The sequence below is a fragment of the Myxocyprinus asiaticus genome, chromosome 22, assembly GCF_019703515.2.
Source record: "Myxocyprinus asiaticus isolate MX2 ecotype Aquarium Trade chromosome 22, UBuf_Myxa_2, whole genome shotgun sequence".
Lineage (NCBI taxonomy): Eukaryota > Metazoa > Chordata > Actinopteri > Cypriniformes > Catostomidae > Myxocyprinus > Myxocyprinus asiaticus.
In genome coordinates, this window is record NC_059365.1 from 24030829 (window position 1) to 24055213 (window position 24385).

General features: G+C 36.8%; 1 protein-coding gene and 1 long non-coding RNA gene across 5 annotated transcripts in view; one reads left to right on the forward strand and one right to left on the reverse strand.

The window, feature by feature from the left end:
* The window catches only part of LOC127412968 (protocadherin-1-like), a 240555-nt gene that overhangs the window by 188180 nt on the left and 27990 nt on the right, over positions 1-24385 (forward strand). The gene's annotated exons all lie outside the window — the stretch shown is intronic.
* LOC127412993 (uncharacterized) overlaps positions 1-24385 on the reverse strand; it is a 62382-nt gene that overhangs the window by 25929 nt on the left and 12068 nt on the right. The window contains exon 1 of one of the 2 annotated variants that reach the window (XR_007892515.1): positions 17129-17256. The exons of the other annotated variant lie outside the window; for it this stretch is intronic. This is a non-coding gene — a long non-coding RNA (uncharacterized LOC127412993). Of the gene's footprint in view, positions 1-17128; positions 17257-24385 lie in introns of those variants that run through there. 2 annotated transcript variants of the gene reach the window in all.

A 24385-nucleotide genomic window follows, 5' to 3' on the forward strand; every position in this document is an offset into this window, starting at 1 on the left:
TGTGATTCACAAAATGAATAATTCAGAACACTTTTTGAATCTTTGTGATCAGTTCAAAGGAATCACATTTAAAAGATTCCACTCAAATGATTCTTTCACGAATCAGACGTTAATGTCACCAATCTGCATGCATTTTTGCACATACAGCTTGTTATTTTTTGTGGTGTTCAGTCGCAAGTAACGAAAGGGTCTGAAGAAATTTAGTATTTGTACTTTGTTGCTATAGACCTCTGATTACAGGACAGATGTTGAGATACGTAACTAAATACAAAGCTGTCATACAAGAGGAGGAGCTGGGAATGGAGGAGGGTGTTAAGTGTAGCTTGCATCCATGCAATGGAAAGGCAGCAGAGAGAATGAATGAAAGGAGGACTTAAAAAGGACAGCTGAGCATCAGCTTGCAAGCTTGACTATGTGACCTGCCTGAACTTACACCATGCTTGATTTGAATGAGCAACTGAAGACAATTTAAATTGAATGAACCACTGAATTTAATTAAATCATAACTTGCAGGCCTAATTAACACGATGATAAATAACATTGTCCACCAGAGGTACAGCTCACCCAAAGATGAAGCAAAATGGATCCGATCCATGCTGTGTATGATATATTTATCATCTTAACAAGGAATAAACAACAACATCGTGTTCCCTGTTTCCTGATCCCCTCCATTCCTAAACAGTTTTAACATTATTTTTCAAACAAAAGTGTGTGTGTGTGTGTGTGTGTGTGTGTGTGTGTGTGTGTGTGTGTGTGTGTGTGATCTGAACTGAATGATGTCAAAGGAATAGATCTGATGTTCTATACAGATGTTCAATCAACCTGCACTGTAAGCAAACAAACAGAGCGATAGAGCTTGACTCTTGCCTCTAAAATCCCGTTTGACATGCCAGCTGCAGCCATGTGGCAAAAGATCTTCCGAAATATACACATAAACAGTCAATGGAACACATTTTGGCTGAAGTAGGCTTGACTTAAAATTAAGTCTTTGCAGCATGTATGTGTCTCTATTTGCATGTTTGTCTTAAGGGCTCTACCTAAGTGAACAGACTGTGCATGCACTTAGACAGATGGTGAGAGGCCGTGTTTGGCTAAACAGGGCATTTACCTGTTACCGTACAATCAATCACCACAAGCACAAACACACACACAGTGTGTTTCTAACATCTTGTGCACAGATGTGTTCTAGTTTCAGCTATGCATTCACGGCCACACTATTCTCAGGTCTATATATCCCCCTGGGGTCCTCACACTACTGTACTCCTGTGCCCTGCTCAGACTGGCTAAGGACATCCCTGACGATAAAGAGAATCCCATTAGTGAGGTCTTTACTGTTTTGTGGCTCGGTTTTGGCCTGTCCACTCGCACTGGCACAATGCTGGCCTAGCGCTGGGCAAACAGAGGGTGCTTATTATAGTGCTGCGCTTCTGTGCCAGCCTAGCCAAGCTTGACAGTGCCAGCTCACAGCATAATCCACTCTCTCTACCTACATCCTTACTGTTTTCCAAATTACTTTGTCTCTCCACCTCTCTCACTCCGCAGAAAGCCATCCGTCACACTTTTTCCCCATTTTATCCTTATTAAAAATACACTTGATATCAGATGGTATAGTAATACTGTGTTATTGTGATATATACCTGGTGTTTTTTGATTATCATATTCATACAACAGAACTTAAATTGTACTGTAATCAGTGGTTAAACTGGGCCTAAACAACCCTGAACAGCATTCTTTCACCTTCAGTTATTGCTTGTCAATCAATTTTGTGTGTATGCTCCAGTCCAGTTTTTGTTTCATTTACAACAAACACTGTCTACATTTATTTGCTCAGTAGACAGATTTATTTTGTTATTATTATTATATTATATTATACAAAGGGCTGTCAGTCTATAAAAAAATGTAATCACGATTAATCTTTTTTTTTTTTTTTTTTTAGTTAATTTCGAAAATGTTTAAATTTGACTCCATACTATATACTTATTTTCCTGTCAAAATGCATTTATTTCCATCTTAGAAAAGAAAAGAAAACAATATGTAACAATATAATGCTTTATTAGTAGTTTCTAAAACAAAGCCTTACACAGTGTAAAGACAGGAATGCACTAAAATAGCACTAATTCATCTGAATTTAAACTTTACCCAAAGTCTAATTGGGAGGTTGACTTATTGAAAGAATCAGTCCCAATAGGCTGAGTATTAATTAATATTTTCATTAATTTCATATTTCTATATACTCTATATATCTCATAATTTTACATTTTAAATATTTATAGCATAACATTATTTATGCATTTGCAACTGCTGTGTAAATGCATTTATTCCTGCTCTGTGAAAATACATCTAATTGCCACTTCAGATGCAGCTTCTGTGCCACCTTTACTGTGTAAAGATCGGTTTAGTTCCCATAGGTTTAGTATTTATTGCAATGGTCATTCAATCTCTTAAACTCTCATCCTGCACAATATTAATCTGCCGGTAGACTGTGGCTATCCACTTTGTTTCAGCATTCATGAAGCTGCGCTCATGATTCACATCAGAGCGTCAACGCCAGCATCAACCGTCGCTTTGAACTCCATGAGAAAAGCTTAGTAATAGATAAGACTAGACATGCTTCTGTGGTATTTAAAATGTGACTTACATAAGTCCCATCTGGGCTTGTTTTGTACATTCAAGTCCGTTCTCCATCATTTTATCACTGACAGGCGAGCGCTGTTGTGGTGTGTCTGTCACTGTAATGAATCCGGGCGGACACATTACAAAGGTTCCGCCCTCCCAACAAGTGTTTATGCTGGTTTATGTGTTAATCGCGTTTAAGAAATATTCATGCGTTAAACTTTTTTAATTAATCGCATGCGATTAACGTGTGAATTCCGACAGCACTAATTATATTATATTATATTATATTATTATGTTTATTTAAATTTTTAGAATGTAAGTTACCATAATATACAATAAATACTGTACTATTCTGACAACAATCACACCATAAATTTAGCTTCTGTAAAAAAAACTGTCCAATTAAAGGGAAAGTTCACCCATAAATTAAAATTCTCTCATTATTTACTCACATTCATGCCATCCCAGATGTGTACGACTTTCTTTCTTCTGCTGAACAAAAAAAGAAGATTTTTAGAAGAATATCTCAGCTCTGAAAGTCCATATAGTGAATGTGAATGCAGGTGAACAGAACACCAAAAGCTCCAAAAAGGAGGTTAAGTCAGCATAAAAGTAATCAATAAGACTTAAGTGGTTTAATCAATGTCTTCTGAAGCGATTGGTTTTGGGTGAGAACAGACCAAAATGTAACCTCTTTTTCACTGTACATCTTGTCATTTCAGTCTGTAGCCACAATCATGATTTCAAGCATGATTACACTTCCTAGTGTTGATGCATGCAGAGAGCACTAGATGGCACTATAGAAAGTGTAATCAAGCTTAAAATCAAGATCGCCAAGGAGACTGCTGTCAAGATGTACAGTGGAAAAAAAGTTACTTTTGGTCTGTTCTCACCCAAAACCAACTGGATCGCTTCAGAAGACATTGATTAAACCACTGAAGTCTTCATTTTATGCTGATTTTATCTCCTTTTTGGAGCTTATGGAGTTCTGTTCACCATTCAAATAAACCCCCCAATACACTTGCATTGTATGGACCTACAGAGCTGAGATATTCTTCTAAAAATCATTGTGTTCAACAGAAAAAAAGAAAATCATACACATCTGGGATGGCAATAATTTTTATTTTTAAGTGAACTAACTCTTTAATATGCATGCACATTCTAGAAAAAAACGTACTATCAAAAAGGCGATTAGCTCTTTGAACTGAAATGTGGGACTTCATTTCTAAAGCCACCACATTAAGCATTAACATTCCACTCATTCATTTTCCCTATTCTCCCTTACAACCTCAGTAGCCATTATTTTTTGTTGTATAGAAAAAAGAGCAGTGTCAACATTCTTCAAAGATAAATTTGTTCAACAAAAGAAAGTAAGTCATATGGGTGAGTAATAGATGTTTCATTTTTGGTTGTGGTATCACTTTAATTTTTGGTCCCTACAAACCTTCTTTTTCCACAGTTGTCCACTTAGTTCTCTGATTTGCAGTGCTATGTGTGTGTGAGAGAAAGGGAGAGTAGGGAGTGAGGAAGAGGGGTAGATAACCACATATCTGATATAGAGGAAATGTGCTCTTGTGGTGAGGAGGCTCTTTAGCATTAACGTTTGCTAATCCTCTCTTATTAATGGGCTCCGTTGCAGTGCTGTTTTGTGCTCAGAGTATTAGTTGTTGTTTGTCTTTCCTCCTGTGTTATGTTGTTCTAGCCTCATGTGGATCAGATGGGAGACTATTACTGTTAGTGCTTATCATTGTTGTACAACTGAATTTACAGTGAAGTCCAGGAAGTTTCAGCACACACATACAAACAAATGGATCACACTCACAACAACTTTATTTCTTACAGCCCTAGTGCTTTTGGATGATTGTGTAGTTTTGTGAGTGTTTTTCTTTGTGGGCATGTGTTATCTTTGGCTGAGGTTTCTGGTGAGCCACAGGGCGAATGTGTTTCTGCCCCAGTTAGGCTGCCCTGCCCTGGCATGGCCTGAGCTGGCATGAGAGTGCCACTGATACCCGTGGGCACTTGTTATTCTAGATCACAGAGGACGTGGGCACACGCTTGTAAAGAAAAGCCCCACAAACACCAGTCACCAGACACCTTTAAGTTGTGATCTCACATCAGCATTGGTACGCAAAAGACTTGCTCATTCCAAAATGTCACAGAACAAATTGAATTTCAGCTGAAAATAGTACTGCTTTCTGCCTAAGTGTGTTTCAAACAAAGGCCTTTATTCTTTCTTTATTGTCAAGCCACAGTATTTAAATCAAGAGAGATCACAAATGGAAATCTGGACCTTATAGAACCCATGAAATGCTTTGACAAGCAAATTTCCTTTTTTTTTTTTTTTTTTTTTTTTAAAGGGACTGTGCTTTTTTAAATAGAAAAAGCCTTATGTTTAATACACAGTTTTAGAGAGCATTTTATAGCACACAAATTTGACAGTGTTCAAAGTTGCTCATGTCCAATGATTATCCAGTGGCTTCACAGATGTGTTAGTGTTCACCTTGTGATTTTTACCCTTTGAAGTCAGGGTTGGTGTATGTGTGTGTAGTGAGTGTGAGATAGTGCTAGCGGTGTTATCAGGGGACAATTTGCTCCTCTGTGGTGGATCTCTCTGTGGGTCAATTCCTGCAGCGAGTATGTGTGTGTTACAAGTATAAGGATGTTTCTGTGGAGAGCTCTCACAGTGTGTGGTCAGTCGAAGTATTGTCCTGGTTAATTAGCAGCACAGTGGTCAGATCCAAAAACCAGCCTTCAGAGCTCTCACACATATTTTTCGCACACACAGACACACACAATCATGGGGACACACTTACACCACTGTCACGCTGACATGTCCTTCAGACCACTCGCATGTACTGTGTTGTCCGTACCTCAACTTTGTTCTCTATCGACCCCTGAAATTCCTCTCTCTATCACCATCAGCTTTCTTTTTTTTTTTTTTTTTTTTTGGGTGTGCATACATTTTATATGTATTTATTTATTTTTGTTACCATCACTTTAAGACATCTGTATACAAATGACATGATTGTCTAACCTCTTGTGAAAACTATGGCTATGTTCCTAATGGGACATTAGTTTAGTACTTATTGCCTTACAATATATACTGTATTTTAATACTGTATTTTAAAATTTGTGAAATTAAAATAGTTACTTTGCACTTTCAATTCAATTTTGTAATTAATACCTTAACATTTTAACCAAGTTACTAGTTAAAAAAGAAAGATGTTAAAAAGTGTGTCTGATATTACTTACTGTTCACCTTTACATGGACGTACAGAAATATGGAATTCCAAGCAGTATGCTCTGTTGTATACTTCCCATTTTTGGAAAATGCAATATGTCACCTTTATGGTCTTATAAAATGCATAGTTATGCTCATTCTGGCTTTTATCACTTAGCCAGGTGCAATGTTAAATAATGTGTTTGGGACGTGTGGTTGTGCACATTTGCTTGTTAGAGCCTCTCTGTGGCTACAAGGGTGCGTGTCACATTTTTATTCCCTTCCCAAAAGTACTTTGAAACAGGCAAGTCCAGAGAGGAAGTTGTTTAATCACATTGACTTCTACTGTAGGTTTCTAAGGCTAAACTGGTTAGATTCTCAGGAAACACATTCTGATGTACCATATGACAAATGCATTATGTAATAAATATAATTTTTCATTTCTATACCTACAATAGTGCAAAGACCTCAAAGCCATTCTTAAGAGAATCCTAGTCTCAGCCTCAGACGGCACGCCTACGGATGGTCCACAGTCTGTTCACTAACTGTCTGATGTATTGCACACAAAACTGAAAAACCCTTTTCTGATCTAATAAGTTCTAATCTGATTGGCTGGTTTGATGCAACTTCCAAGAGTTATAAGCACACAGGACGTTTTGTCAGTGAGTCCTGCAAGCCATATTTGCTTTTCTTTAAAAGTAAGAACTATCATTCATTAACACAATGTTAGGTTTACATCGGAGATTCCTACCAAATATCTTTGACAAAGCTATTGAGATAGCTTTCCAAAAGTTACTGACCACTTGGCAAGACCACACCATATGTAAAGAAGTACCAGTGGACTGTTGGGGAAAAAAAAAAAAAACTGGCAGTTTGGCGAGTAAGACCTTATCATCTGAAAAGGTTTCTGTGGAGTGCAATACAATCGGTGAACAAAATTATAATGAATGATTTGATGATCGGAATCCTGAAGGCTAAAGCCATATTATCCCAAACAACCTTCCAATTAATAACAGATTGTGAAAGCTTGAGATTCTTACTCCAGAACCTGCCAATTAAGGAGTGGTTATAGGAGACTTCTAATATTTGTTTGTACAACTTAGAAACAAACGACCTCGCTATATCCGAAGTAAAAACGTAATGAAAAGGATGGGGAACCAATATGGTTCCCCAGGGTACTCCATAAGCTTTTAAATCAGTATGTAGTTGTAGACAGAAAAAGAACGAAGACCCTGAAAGATTAAATTGATCGTTCAAAGCCTGAAATGAATGAATAACTCCACCTTAGTGTGAATACCTCTCTTACATCAATCTGAAAAATAAATGGGTTGGCCACCTATAAGTAACTTTGGAAACTTTACAATAAGGTTCAATTTGTTAACATTAGTTAACACCATTAGTTATCCTAAACTAACAATGAACAATACTTATTAAGCATTTATTCCTCTTAGTTTATATTAATTTCAGCATATACTAATGCATCTTTAAAATCAAAAGTTGCATAGGTTAACATTAGACAATGCACTATGAACTAACAATGAACAACTGTGTTTTTATTAACTATCATTAACAAAGATAAAAAAAATATATATATTGTTAATTGTTTGTTCATGAATGCTAATGCATTTACTAATGTTAACAATGTTTAACAAATGTTAAAGTGTTACCGTAACTTTGTATTGTGGAACAGAGGAAGCTTAGAATGGAATCTAGATTCAAACTTTGTTAGCCTTCCTTCTTTATTCCATACTTAGATTAAATAAGATATGATTGGACCAAATTTAGCTTTACAGTTTTTGTCAGAAATATTGGAGTAAAAAACATCTTGTAACCTATGAGGTTTAACTATATTCTCCTACAAATTACACCAAGCCACAGCAGCTGATGCATTCAACCAAAAAAATAAACTCTCAACATGCATAGAATTTGAAATTGGGCAAGCCCAGACCCCCTGCTTTCCATTTCCTTTGCAAAGTTAACATCTTAATTCTTGGATATCAAATCTTTTAAAGATATTGAGAGTTTTGTTTGTGGCACTTAGTAGCGAGTAAAGCAGATATCCACGATCAGAACTGCATATAGTGCATCTGGAAAGTATTCACAGCGCTTCACTTTTTCCACATTTTGTTATGTTACAGCCTTATTCCAAAATGGATTAAATTCATTATTTTCCTCAAAATTCTACAAACAATACCCCATAATGACAACGTGAAAAGTTTGTTTGAAATCTTTGCAAATTTATTAAAAAAAAAAAAAAAAAATGAAAAAAAAAAAATAAATCACATGTACATAAGTATTCACAGCCTTTGCCATGACATTCAAAATTGAGCTCAGGTGCAGCCTGTTTCCACTGATCATCCTTGAGATGTTTCTACAACTTGATTGGAGTCCACCTGTGGTAAATTCAGTTGATTGGACATGATTTGGAAAGGCACACACCTGTCTATATAAGGTCCCACAGTTAACAGTGCATGTCAGAGCACAAACCAAGCCATGAAGTCCAAGGAATTGTCTGTAGACCTCCGAGATAGAATTGTATCGAGGCACAGATCTGGGGAAGGGTATAGAAACATTTCTGCAGCATTGAAGGTCCCAATGAGCACAGTGGCCTCCATCATCTGTAAATGGAAGAAGTTTGGAACCACCAGGACTCTTCCTAGAGCTGGCCGCCCGGCCAAACTGAGCGATCGGGGGAGAAGGGCCTTAGTCAGGGAGGTGACCAAGAACCCGAAGGTCACTCTGACAGAGCTCCAGCATTTCTCTGTGGAGAGAGGAGAACCTTCCAGAAGAACAAGCATCTCTGCAGCACTCCACCAATCAGGCCTGTATGGTAGAGTGGCCAGACGGAAGCCACTTCTAAGTAAAAGGCACATGACAGCCCGCTTGGAGTTTGACAAAAGGCACCTGAAGGACTCTCAGACCATGAGAAACAAAGATTGAACTCTTTGGTCTGAATGGCAAACGTCATGTCTGGAGGAAACCAGGCACCGCTCATCACCTGGCCAATACCATCCCTACAGTGAAGCATGGTGGTGGCAGCATCATGCTGTGGGGATGTTTTTCAGCGGCAGGAACTGGGAGACTAGTCAGGATCGAGGGAATGATGAATGCAGCAATGTACAGAGACATCCTTGATGAAAACCTGCTCCAGAGTGCTCTGGACCTCAGACTGGGGCGAAGGTTCATCTTCCAACAGGACAACAACCATAAGCACACAGCCAAGATAACAAAAGAGTGGCTCTGGGACAACTCTGTGAATGTCCTTGAGTGGCCCAGCCAGTGCCCAGACTTGAACCCGATTGAACATCTCTGGAGAGATCTGAAAATGGCTGTGCACCGACGTTCCCCATCCAACCTGATGGAGCTTGAGAGGTCCTGCAAAGAAGACTGGGAGAAACTGCCCAAAAATAGGTGTGCCAAGCTTTTAGCATCATACTCAAAAAGATTTGAGGCTATAATTGGTGCCAAAGGTGTTTCAACAATGTATTGAGCAAAGGCTGTGAATACTTATGTACATGTGATTTTTTATCGCTTATTATTTTTAATAAATTAGCAAAGATTTCAAGCAAACTTCTTTCACGTTGTCATTATGGGGTATTGTTTGTAGAATTTTGAGGAAAATAATGAATTTAATCCATTTTGGAATAAGGCTGTAACATAACATAAAATGTGGAAAAAGTGAAGCGCTGTGAATACTTTCCGGATGCATTGTAACTTAAAAAGTAATATTTGATTACTTAGTAATGTCAAATAGTCTGTAATTATTTTCTGTAATGTACTACACATCTCTACGCTATTTTTTCAGTGTTTTCTTTACTCAGAGAGACTGCCGCACCATTATTTAAATTTTATTGTCTTTTAATTATTACACACTGGTCTATTATAATATATATAATACAGTATATACAAAATAAATATGTAGAATTATTTTAAATTATTGATGCTGGCGTTGACGCTCTGACGCGAATCATGAACGCAGCTTCACAATTGCTGTAGCAAAGCAGATAGTCACAGTATATCTGCAGATTAATATTGTGGATGACGAGCGTTTAAGAGATTAAATGCCCATTGCAATGAATTCTAAACCTATGGGGACTAAAGCCATCTTTACACAGATATACATAAACACATATATTTATATTAATAAATACAATTTGAATAAAATAATTACAATAAAATAATTATATTATTATTTATGATGTTTTTTATTATTATTTTAACTGTATTTTGTGTAATAATATCATTGTACGCTAACTTTCTTTCTCCCTCTCTTGTTCTCTTTTTTTGTTGTTTTTCAACTTCTAATCTGCAATGGTTTTAAAAGGGAATTAAAACTGGGAGCTTTGCCCACTACCAGTTGCAGAGAGAAAAATGGATTGTGTTTAATAATGAATCAAACAGGCTCTGCAGCACGCACACACACACACTTCCTATATTTCACCTTAAATATTGAAAGCCCTTGATTCTGTGCCCACTTTCTCTTGGTGGAGGAGAAGAAAGTACCAGAAATAAAGAATGCAATTCTTAAGAAGAGATGTGGAGTGGATGGGGATTTGTTGGGCCCTGTGCCTTGACTGTAGGCTCATTGAGTTGTCTTCCTTTGAAGAGAACATTGGTTTTCAAATCCTTTATGTTGAGGTGGGCATCCAAGATCTGAAGAGGAGTGCTGGGACCAAGGATATTGCTGATTCCTGGCAGCAGGGTCAAACATTAACTATGGCCTGGGGCAAAAATGCCCCCAAAAAGAACAAAATGCCCCAGATAATCAAAATGTGGTGACAAAATATGCCCCTTTTAGTGAATTCCTCAGATTTTCTTTCTATCTAACTTTTGATATATATCCTAATATTTTATTCTCTAGTACTCTATTTATTATCTAGTGATAGGTTTACTGCCTCTGCAGATACTGTAGCTGTTAGATATCTGTATCCACTGTCTCAGAGGCAAGTAATGTTGAATGTGTAGAAATGTAATCTAGCAGAAAATGTATGTTATAATATGTTGTGCATTGTTCACAGCTATTTCTGAACAGTGCATTCAGAAAGTATTCAGACCCCTTCATTTTTCACATTTTGTTATGTTGCAGCCTTATGCTAAAATGCTTCAAATTTTTATAATTTTTCACATCAATCTACACTCCATACCCCATAATGACAAAGCAAAAACCAGATTTTTGATAACTTTGCAAATGTATTAAAAAGAAAAAAACTGAAATTTCACATTGACATAAGTATTCAGACCCTTAACTCAGTATTTAGTTGAAGCACCTTCGGCAGCGATTACAGCCTCAAGTCTTTTTTGGTATTATGCGACAAGCTTTGCACACCTGGATTTGTTGATTTTCTGCCATTCTTCTCTGCACATCCTCTCAAGCTCTGTCAGGATGGATGAGGACCGTCAGTGGACAGCCATTTTCTGGTCTCTCCAGAAATGTTCAATTGGGTTCAAGTCCGGGATCTGGCTGGGCCACTCAAGGACATTCACAGAGTGAAGAGTGAAGTTTCAAACAAAGGCCTTTATTTGTGATGAGGAGGAGGGCGGGGCCAGGCCATGAGTGCACACGGCAGGCCCCCAATCGGGCTAATCAGCTGAGGAGAGGGATAAAGCCGAGCCGGATGCAGCAGTTTGAGGGAGAGAGAGCCACACGCAGCTGCCGTGTGTGTTTATTTTTGTGTCTTTTTAAGTTTTCATTAAACATTATTTTGATGGTTCGTCCGGTTCCCGCCTCATACTTGCCCATTTTAAACCTTGTAACACCACTCTTGTGTCATCATGGCTGTGTGCTTAGGGTCATTGTCCTGTTGGAAGGTAAACCTTCGACCCAGTCCGAGGTCCTGAGCGCTCTGGATCAGGTTTTCATTAAGGATATCTCTGTATTTTGCTGTGTTTTTTCACTGAAAAAAACAAAAAAAAAACACAGCATGATGCTACCACCACCATGCTTCCCCGTTGGGATGGTATTGCACATGAGCAGTGCATGGTTTCTTCCAGACATAATGCTTGGATTTGAGGCCAAACAGTTAAATCTTTGTTTCATCAGACCAGAGAATCTTGTTTCTCACAGTCTGAGAGTTCTTTTGTATGTGCTTGCACTGAGGAGAGGCATCCATCTGGCCACTCTGCAATAAAACCCAAATTGGTGGAATGTTGCAGTGATGGTTGTCATTCTGCAAGTTTCTCCCATCTCCACACATGATCTCTGGAGCTCAACCAGAGTGACCATCAGGTTCTTGGTCACCCCTCTTACCAAGGCCCTTCTCCCCCGATTACTCAGTTTGGCTGGGCGGCCAGCTCTAGGAAGAGTCCTGGTTGTTCCAAACTTCTTCCATTTAAGAATTATGGAGGCCACTGTGCTCCTGGGAACCTTCAATGCTGCCAAAAAAATATTTGTAGCCTTCCCCAGATCTGTGCCTCGACACAATCCTGTCTCTGAGCTCTGCAGGCAGTTCCTTTGATCTCATGGCTTGGTTTTTGCTCTGAAATTCATTTTCAGCTGTGAGACCTTATATATAGACAGGTGTGTGCCATTCCAGATCATGTCCAATCAATTGAATTTGCCACAGGTGGACTCCAATCTAAGTGTAGAAACATCTCAAAGATGATCCAGAGAAATGGGATGCACCTGAGTGTCATAAGAAAGGTTCTGAATACTTAGGTCAATGTCAGTTTTGTCTTTTTAATAAATTTGCAAAGTTATAAAAAATTATTTGTCATTATGGGGTATGCAGTGTAGATTGATTTGACACAAACTAATTGACTAAATTTAAATGTTTGTTTTAATTGGGCAGCATGATGTGCATTTTATATGGAAAATATAGGACAATGCCCCCTAAAATCAATTCCAGGATGCAAATATTGCCTCTTAAATGAATTAATTTCTGCTAACTGCTTTACAAGCATGTTTAATATTAGCATGATTGATATATGGATTACTTTACATTATGTGTTTAACGGTAAACTCTAGAGGCTGAAGAGACTAATGAGTATGAGGGGTAAAGCTGATCTTCATTTAACTATGTGTTCTAGACCAATGTGGGGTTCAACCCAGAACAATAATATACTGACACAAATTTGTTTCTTCTCTCCTTAACCATCAGGAGCTCCATGTCCTCCCCAGAGCTTTGAGAAAGAGAGAGGTGTATTGTAAGCAATGGGGATGAGAGTGAGTACTTTTTATTGAAAAGCAATAAATCAGGCATTTAGATCATAGCAACAACAACAGGATAACAACAGAGACATCATACAACAATGCAGCAAACAAAACAATCATATTCCAGTTCTAAAAAAAAAAAAGCTGTCCCAATGAGACGAGGAAACCAAAAGGTCAAAACTTATCTGCATCACTGCACTCTTATAGAAAGAAATGCCAAGATGAGAAGCCAACTGTTTTAATACTTTCCCCTAAACAGCAGCAAAAAGCAAGCCAGCCCAGCTTCCTGAAAATTAAGTTAACTAGACAATCACTCGATCTTCATGTTTCTATTCTTTTCTCAGCACTGAGCAAAAATTTTGTGGTCAGAGATTTTGTGTCTCACAGCCTTCAGACTCTATTTGGGAGGTCAAGGGCTAAACCAAAACGATACTCATCTAACGTGTTTTTTTCTTCTGAATACTTTCTGAATGCACTGTAATTTTGGCCGAGGGTGTCAAACACCCACCGAATGTTCTGCTTGAGGTCTCACTCTCTTCAGTCAGAGCTCTGTCTCACACACACACACACACACACACACACACACAGGTTCAGAATGGCAAAGGGGTGACATACCGGCTCAATCTGACTTTCTCCACTTCCCCGTGACATGGAGATTGGCAAAATAACAACAGGACTGCAGTGTGAGCATAAACAATTGTAACAGACTGAATTTGGACATGATAAGTAACTTTGCACTGTGTATGTGTTTAATTGTGTATTTATCCCCTCAGGGTTTGCCGTAGAAACCATACTGTATGCCCAGGCGCAGCTTCAGTGAGAAAATGAGTTGTGATCAATAAATAGATTGTTCTGTCTATGATTGTTCTGATTTCTAAATTTTATTGTCAGTTATCCTAATTTTAGTGTAGGAATATCAGGTGTCACGTCGTGTCTGGTGTGGACAGACATATTGTGTCGCTGGAATCTTATCGTGATGTGTCTGGTTGGGACAAGGTGTTAGTCACTTTCATTATAGGATAAAAGAAGCCATGAAAATGAATGGTAACAGAGGCTAACATTCTGCTTAATATATTTTATGTTCCACATAAAGAAAGTCATACAGGTTTGTAAACAACATGAGCGTGAGTAAATAGCACATGAGTGTGTGTTTTTTAGTTGAACTGTGCCTTTAATTCATTATTGTTATTTCCAATGTAGTACTTCCCCAACACCATACTGCCCTGCAGAGGCAAAATGGAGTAACTATGCCAAAACAGAAACTGAGAAAATGGCTTCCAACTTGATTTTGGTCATAACTCAGCTTTGACAAAATGTGTAGTTACTACAGTTTGCCTTTGCAAGGCATAATAGTTGCTAAACTTATTGCTTCTACTGTAAAATCATAGTAAATTAATTTTGGATCTCCTTCAAACAGTGTTTTATATATATATGAGACACCAAACATTTATTTCATCTGTTTTTTTTTTTTTTGTTTTTGTTTTTTTTTTATTGTATTGTATTATTTGTCATTTTATTAGAATTTTTTTTTATTTATATTTTATTGATGTTAGCTAATCCCAAATTCCTATAGTTTTACTGTAGTAAAAACAATTGTATGAACTATTGAGCTATTGTGTATTTTAGCAAAAACTTGAGTTCCCATTATAAATTATTGTATGGGCTCCTCTAAGGGCTCCCTTTGTGTATTGGGATTGTTGAGTTCTCTGCTGGGGAAGGTGAGGAGAAAGGATGATGCTGTGTGAGCAGATCAATATAAGGTGAATGTTTTGGAAACACTGCAGTCTGTGCATCCCTGACCCACTCAGATAAGAGTAGCTTACTCTCTTTGGAGGAGGGATAGATGTTGACTCCCTAGATACAGCAAAACAGTAATCCTGTGAGTCTATGTGTATGAGACTCTGCTGTGTATGTGTGCTGTGCTGCACAAAAAAGGCTTGTTATGTCCAAAAACCATCATATGGTCTCTCTCAAAACAAGATGTCCAACAGCCATATGTTTTGCATGCAGGTTACACACACACACACACACACACACACACACCAACACAAGCACGTCACCCTTCTGTGATCTAATCCCACATTCACACAAAAATACCCTTTTTTGTAGCAAGGGCAATTGGGCTCAGGGAAGGCCTTGACATTTTGTCATTCTGAATGACCCAACCTCTGACCTCACAGATGACCTTTCTCCTACAAAGTTCTCCAAAGACAGAAAGAGAGACAGCATACCAAAAACGCACTCAGCAATATGACATACCACTAACCACACGATTCAGTCTGGTCTTTTCTTCCATCGTCATTGTGTGTAAGTAAGGTACTGCAACTGTTTGATGTAGGAAGTGTGTTGCAGTCACATCTCTAGCTTGTGTTTAAAGTGTAAACCGCCAGTGGAAAACAGATTTGCAAGCCTGACTAACAACACTTCAGTATTTCTTTCCTCCTCTTTTCTTTGCATTGGTAAACAAGGCCACATTTCCATTCAGTTGAGGCATCTTTTTACATTTTCTCCTTTTCAGTTGTTTTGTTTTATTGTTTTCTGTCTTTGATGGCTATTCTTGTCTTTTTGATTCTAATGTTGTGGATTTTGGAATGATTCTTTCTCACTCGCGCTCTTTTCTCTCAAAATTTTTACAAGGATATTTACTGGGAATAAGCTCAATCATTTTGTTTGGTTGCAAGTAAAAGCTGAATGTAGGAGGATACCCTTGTTCATCTTACACTCTCCACTATGCCTTCTTTTCCCCCATGTTATAATATGAATTGCCCCAAACCATAAATATCACTGCTCTTTTAAAAAAGAAATCAAAGGACTGATGGCAGATAAGGGAGAATATCTCTCCCACTACAGTAAAAGTTTGTGAAAGTCTGTGTTTCTGAATGTGTGCGCTTGTTTCTTTAAAATTAAAGTTGGCTGCTGTCCTCAAAAATTCAGCTCGTATCAGTTCCGCGCTTCTCTCTCCACTGTGGTCCTAAAAGATTATTGAGAAAGGGAGAGAGCGTAGGCCTGGGGGCAGCTCAATCCATACATTTATTCACTTTTGTAGCATGATTGAAGTTTCCCTCCACTGATTTCTGTTAGGGAGAACAAAGAGAGAAGCTCTTTCCTTTAAAAAAAGAGAAGAATTATCTTTTATTTTTTCCCTCTTTCTTCTGTGCCCCTCTGTTCTTCTTCATTAATAATGAAAATGATTTTGTGCAGCATGGCATTTGCTTGTGAGGCTGTTTCTTGTGAGTTCTGATATTTCATCTTTTTAATTACCTTAAATTATATTGTAGGTCAATGGACATTTGTATGTGGACTTGACTTGAGTCAACTAAATACTGGGATTCTGCTTTGTATACACATTAAACTTTGTATTTCTGCATGCATAAGCAAGCAAGAAAAGAGGTATAAAGAGGGCAGGAAAAAAGACAATAGACGTGTGGGGGGTTACATGTGCTAATGGTAGAAATTTCTATTTAGAGCCGTGTTCCTCTCCCTCTGACAAAAGTCATTGAGACATAAGCTATAATTACAGTTATTCATTTTATATGGCACAATGAATAGAGCACAGTTCAATGAAGTATTCTTGTTAAAAAAATCAACTAATCTTACAATCTATATCACGCCTCTGATATTTGTACTAAAGTCTGGTTGAACTTGTCAGTGGGCTGGTTAACTTCATTAGGCTTGTCCGATCAAACATTGTCTGCTGTGCACTGGCACATTCTTGCACAGTGATTAAGTCTTTTTCTATCTGAAAACAAGGTTTTGAGTGGCGAATCACGGTAGAGTTGAGTCCAAGAATGGACTCGTGCTCTGTTCAGCACAGTGCATACCAAACAAAAGAGCAATTCCAAGCCATTCTAGAAGCAACACTGATGTAAGTTCAGTGCAATTTTTATGAAGACTCATTGAGCATTTTTACAGTGGTGGCAGATGAACATTGATCAGTTGAGTTTGCCCCTTTTTCATCTATTCATTTGTCTGGATTGAGCCTACACAAGGCTTTTGTGTTCGTTTTTCTTCTTCACAGCCAGTTGTTTAGGCCTTCAGCACAATCAAACGTTACACACTTTCTTCATCTTCAATAATTCAGCTTGTGCACAGGCAAACTCAACTTTAAAACATTCACGAGTAGAAGATGTTATGCAGCTTACCCTAGTTGATTTAGCCCCAGGCTACAGCCTTTCTCCATGTGCTTATCTTCCAAAGCCAGGAGGAGATGCTATATGACTGATGCATACTGAACCACAGTGTGCCAACACGCAGAGGTTTGCGAAACAACATACGCTCCCCCATCCCTCAGCTAGCGGAATTAGGAGAGCAAATTTGTTCAGCGGGCAAGGACATTGATTTTTGCAGATCAGATAAGTTCCATGTTTAAAAGATGTAGGCCAATGGGACCCCATCCAAATGATAGCACTTTCTCTGACTCAGCTCAGAACTCATTTAGCCTGTAAGTGAAGTTTTGGCAAAGTGTTCTGGCGAAGAGCATTGTGGAACGTACACACGAAAGCAGAAATGCTGCAGAGATTTAAACAACTCCTCTGTGCCAGCGAGAGTGGTGTAAAAGAAAATGATTTAATGTAAAAAATGGCCATATAAATTAAATGGAGTAAAAGTACATTTTTGAAATCCCTCGATATATCTGCAGTGAAATGATAGCAATAGAATTTATTTGGATTTCTAAGAATGAGCTCTACAACTTGATCTGTTTTCTAAAGATGTTTATTCTCTGAATGTTTAAAGCCACATATATGCCTGGCAGGCTTTTTTCATTATGCAGCCATGGCTGCCTGACAAACAATGCTGCACAGAGAACAAACAAGCCTATTCATTACTAAACTGATGGACACCACATAATTGTATTATATACAATGACTACTAGATGGAGGTCAATAGCAGAAACTAGTAACATGGTGATATATATATATATATATATATATTTAATTAGGATTTAGATCAATTGAATGAAGTGTAATTAGCTCAGTAGGAGAATCACTAGGCTGTTTTGTTAACCCTATTGATTGGCATTCAGTAACTGTGATGGCAATAATCTTGCCAACTTAAAGCCTTTACACTTAATAGACTTAATGTTGCATAGTAGTTAATTCTGTGTTAATGTTCTCTGTTTTTTTTTTTTTTTTGTTTGAACTTTGTTCTTACCTTACAAAAATGTTTGGCTAAAAGATTAGTCATATACTGTAGCCAGTGCTTTCCATTTGATATGGAAATTTAATCATAGGTCATGTTTGACAGTGTTATCAATAATAACAATATACTGTATGTATGTGTGTGTGTGTGTATATATATATATATATATATATATATATATATATATATATATATATATATATATATATACACACACACTACCGGTCAAAAGTTTTGAAAAACTTACTCATTCTTTATTATATATATATATATATATATATATATATATATATATATATATATATATATATATATATATATTTTTTTTTTTTTTTTTCACATTTTAGAATAATAGTAAAGTCATCAAAACTATGGAATAACATAAATGGAACTATGGGAATTATGTTGTGACTAAACAAAATCCAAAATAAATCCAAACTGTGTTATATTTTAGCATCTTCAGAGTAGTCACCCTTTGCCTAGAATTTGCAGACATGTACTCTTGACATTTTCTCAACCAACTTCTTGAGGTATCACACTGGGATGCTTTTTAAACAGTATTGAAGTAGTTCCCATCTATGTTGGACACTTATTGGCTGCTTTTCTTTATTATTTGGTCCAAGTCATCAATTTCAAAAAATTTTTTTTATTTTTTAGTTTTTATTACATTTTAGTTTTATAATGAAATAAATTAATATGGTGGCACAATTATATTTTTGTCTACAAAACTAATTTCAAACATTTAAGCATACGCCTTAAGATCAAAAGATTTTTAAGATCATGAGAAACATTTCAGTCAAGTGTTTCAAAACTTTTGACCAGTAGTGTATATACAACTTGTATAATCAATCAATACACTTTTGCTGTGTAGTGCAGCGTGCTTTGGGAATGGCAGTGGAACAAGGCTAAATTTAAACATTCATCAATACATTGATGTCACAAGCAATCCACCAGCCTGAATGCGGAGCAGCCACATGACAGATATCAAAATCATGTTTTGGATCAGTCTTGCTCTGTTTAATGCTAAATTCAAGTTTAATAAGGTCAGAACAAAAAGAGTTACTTTGCTATTAATTAATGAATTCATTCATTCATTTATTTTTCACCACATTTTTATGAAAACGTTAATAGCGACAAGGGTTGAAGTGTGGTTGGTTTGTATGGTCCAGTTAGCCCCTGCTGGTAGATGGCATAACTACACCAGATTGACCCAAAGAGCATCTTTCTCTTTTGACAACATTTTAAAGTGGTATTCTGTATTCTGATGCTCTCTCCTGGTATTACAGACCCTTTGTGTTACTGACTTGTCTTGATCACCTTGATTCTTGGTACCCACTACAGGTACCCATTGATTTATGAAAAAAAAAAAAAAAAAAACATTTGCATTAATAATTGCAGATAATTGAACCCTTAATTGCAAATTTTATTTGACAGGAATATTTTCAAAACAAAATACATACATGGTCACCATACTGTACTGTTTGCAAGACTATAGTGAGAAAGAATGTATGTATATCTCACTTATCTCAGGCTTGTCGCAGGGTTTCCTTCTCCTGTTGTGTCCATCACATAATTCTGAGCTGCTGTTAGCCCAGTCAGGAGTAACAACACTGCCTATGGACTTTTTTTTTTTTTTTTTTTTTTGTACTGTAATGTTTTTTCACTTAGATTCAATGCTATGATGCTAGTTTTGCATCTAACTATCTACCAATATTATAATTATATACTATTTATAATATTGCCTTTACAGTATATCACAAAAAAATGGAAAGTTCAGAATCTGATTGGATGACCCATGTTCTAAGCTACTGTAAATTGCAGATAAATGCTCACCAAAACACATCTAATGTGCATTTAAAGTTGCTGCATTGCTTTGCAACCATAAATTGCTTACAGTTAACAGGCTAATTAACTATATGCAATTTTCCACCATCAGGCCGAACAGTTACCTTTGCTGATCCATGCCATTCCTTACCCCTCTGGGCTTGTCGACAAAGGTTTCTCTTCTTTTTTTTTTTTTTTTTTTTTTGCTGCAAAGTCAGGATTAGAATGCCACATCATGTCACTAAAAGCATTTCACCAGTACAATTATCTGTCCTGAGTATGGTTAGCAAACTGTGCTAGGAACCATTTGGCCTGATGGTGGAAAAGCAGCTCATTTTACTTGACAGAACGATTCTTTCGACCAATTATACATTTTTAATAAGTTTAACTATTTATCGAACATTGGTGTCCATTGTCATATTTAGAGGTGGGTAAAAATATTGATTTTCCGAATCATCGGGATCTTCGTTTGAATGATCTCGTTATCGATTCTTAAATCCCAAGATTGATCTTTCACTGTGGCAACACTCTATAATGCAAATAAATCACTTGCATGTGCAACCAATTCTCATGCTATGCGACTAAAAATGTCTGTGATTAGCCACTGACTAGTAAATGTTCAGATTTCACTCACCAGTGCTTGAGTAGTATAGTGGAGAAAGACTTATCACAGAGGTCCTTTCACTGTGTGTTGAGAGTAAAAGCTTTTTAAGCATGTGTTCTACATATCAATGTAAATACTTGTAAATAGTAAAAATGATGCAAGTAAACAATAAAAATATACCAAAAATATATAAGCAACATAATATATGCAATTATAAGACATTAATTGATGGAATAGACCTAGAAAGATTGCCTAGAAGGGTCCTTTATAATCAAGAGCATTAATTTAATAATGAATTTTATATGTAAACAAAATGGACATTGTAAGAGAAATGTACTCATATGAATCGATATTGAATCCAATTGAGAGCTTATGAATCAGAATCGAATCAAATCGGTAAATCTGTATCAATACACAGCAGTAGTCATATTGCTGTTGCCGCCATTTTATAAAGCATTAAAGCTCTGCTTCACATCGTGCCTATTAATACCCCTTACCTTGTAATGCATGCCACCTCTATATATCAGCTATGATAACTCAACATGGACTTTATTAAAGTACATAAAAATTAAACATCCTCACACTGTTTTGGTTTTACAATCCTCTATGCAGAAGATCCTTTTCACCATTTACTTTCCAAGCCCTTGTGCCATGTTTTACTTCCAAAAATGTTTTCTTTTCCCCCTCTTCTATCCTCTCAAAAGCAGCATGTCGATTAATTAATAGTGGGCTAATTTAATTTCCCTAAAAGTAATAACTTGTTTAAGCACGAATAAAGAGTGGCAAGGCAAAGTTCTAATCTGCCCAAAGTTTAATTAGTCTCAGTGAGGTTTGCATAAAAGCAGACGGGGGTCAGAGAGAGAGAGGACGCGGGAGCAGATGACAACGGAACGGAGGGGTTGAGGGGTGGGGGGTGCTCCATCAACTATGCCTGTCTGCTTCCTTCTGTGCCCAAGATCAGCTTGCTCTCACACACAAGGGATTGTGGCATTATTTGGACTGTTGGTGTTAACTGTCAAATAAAGACTGCTATTTCCATTGCCATCCTCCACACCTGTCACCCAGGGCAACCTGTGTGTTGTGACCGAGCGGTTGGCTCCCCTGGGCGGCTTTAAGGCACAGCAATCAATTGGCTGAGACTATTATGGAATGAAGTGAAGAGCCTGCATATATTAGGGATTTGCTTAGAGGGCCCTGGGGTAAACAGCAATGAGCTACTGACTACAACACACTTCGCTTCCAATTATTGCACTTTATACACGGACTGGAGGCATTATTATTTGTATTATTATTATGTATGCAATAATGTGATTAAAATGAATGAATAATAATAGATTAACCACAAAAAAATAAATAATAATAATAATAATAATAATAATAATAATAATATATATATATATATATATATATATATATATATATATATATATATATATATATATATATATTTTAAACTATTATTATTGTTGTATTAAATAAAATACAAAATAAAATATAAATTAGAATATAAAATTAAATAAATTATTATTATGACATATAATATTATTATATCTGTGTTTTTTCTACTCTAATTCTTGGTCTTTACTAGACTCAATATACATTTATATCAAATGTAAAACCCTATATCTGTTTAAATAAACTGCATTAAAACAGAAAATTTATGGGAAACAAATACATCTAATTGAAGGCAGTGGTTCAGTGAGGTGGGTTACTGAATAATAGTTTAGATTTTATTTTTTTATTTTATTTTTTGTACTCTTAATATAGATGAAAAGCTTATCCTAATTCATTACTTTCATTCTACTCAAATCATTATGACTCTTTCATATAAAAATACTCCACCTGCATGTCAAATGAAACAATGAAACAGTCAAATGGACATTTTGACAGCTGCACAAATGGACATGGAATTCGAGAGAAAACAGCTTGAACCCTGTATGTATATTTCCATCCATATCACACCCCGAGGGCACAACAGTAAAATGAAAACGACATAAGGCAAATCTCTTGTGCAAGCCCTCCATTGCTGAAAAGAGAAAGCAAGAAGCCAAGTCTTAACATATCTTCCCTCTTTACTTTAGACGACAGCACCAAATGTCAGATACTCATCTGGAAATCATTTCCATTCTATTATGGTGACAAGGGGCCGGCAGAATCTAATTAGGAGAAAAAAAGTGCTAGAGAGCCAGATTGGGAGTGATTGGTGATGTGGGCAGTGGTGCAGGGCAAGCTCTCCAGCCTTTAGGCTCAGCAGGGGCACTCCTGAGGTTAACTGGAACTCGAAGGACAGAGATAAGAGAGAGGGAGAGAGACTCAGGTGCAGCGTGCCAGAGAGGAAGGTCTCTATTGGCCTGAACTTTGGATACTCTTCCTAGAGTGATAGTAAAAGAGGGAGATGTAAGATTCAAGAAAGAAAAGGGGCCAAGTAGAGTTTTATTCTGGCTCTCAATATAGTATTTAGGTTTTAAAAACACTACAGGGTTTCCATTATTGCTTGGATTATACGTGTTATTGTGTATGCTACTTCATTAAATTAAATTGTGTGATGCATGCACATAATATATCAGTGGTATTTGCATACAAATGATGCTAGAACTTAACTGAGTGATTTTTAGTGAATGTATGAGGTGGAGTTCATCACATTAAAGGTGCACAATTTTTTTTTTTCCTCTAAAGAAATTAATTGTAATTTTGAAACATATGCATAAAATCGTGAGCACTCACGTGAGATAAAGACTCCACTCATATCAGTAACCTTATATAAGCTGTTTTAGTCTACATGATGAGAGGCCCCCTGATGAGGGCTGCCAGGTTGGAATCACATGACCAGTTGCAATTCCATTACAGTAAATATTCTCTATTCTCAGTAACACTTTCACTTATGGATTAAATTAGCCATGTCTGACTGTGAATAGTGAATTTCTACAATTGCATTTGTAACTGAAAATTATCGTTTTTCAATGTTGTATCCATGCCTCTAGGTTTTATGGATATGTTCCACAAACATTTGACAAACAGAAAGTGTCACAATTCCTTTTTGTCTTCATTTTGAACATGCTATCTATTTTTGATCATTTAAAACCCAACAATCTTCTTTTTGTTTATTGTTTTGCTTGAAAAGCATGCTTGTTCTATCTTTATTTAAAATAAATGACAATTGCTTTGATATTTTGCAATCAAATGCAGAGACATTCATACATTTTTAAGTGTATTTTTAAATACTTTGTTGGGCAACTCCCACTCTAACCATACATTATTGTAATGAAAAAAAGTTTAGAATGATGATTTCTTAAAATGTGTTCAATGATGGGCTCCAGTCATTCCAGTCTCCATAAACCAAAGACAAAATAATGACATCCACTCATATCAGAGGATTTTCTTAAAGCTCAGACATTTTAGGGAAATACATTTTTCCCCCTGAGAACTTGCCATTCTGTCTGTCCCCCTTTCACATCCGCACCATCAAACTAATCGAATGTCATGCTCAGAGGAAAGGTTAGGCTCGGCTTTCGCATTCATATTTTCCAGACAGGGAGTTTGACCTTTGCAGATCAAGCCGTTATTTTCTCTTGTGATGCCATCCAGCTTCACCAGCCTCTATAGTCAAGATTAGCATCCATTACACACTGACTGGTTAAAGTGAACAAGGGCAAGAAAAGGCTGTGGAGTTGTTTGTGCAGCTTTGATTGACTAAACAATAAACATAGCTTGTAGTCGACTAATGATGGGAATTGTACGAAATGTTACTATTCCGGTTCCAATTTAGATTCCTCTTTACGATTCAAGTTCCTTAACAATTCCGTTCACAATTCTTTTAGTACTTTTGATTAAG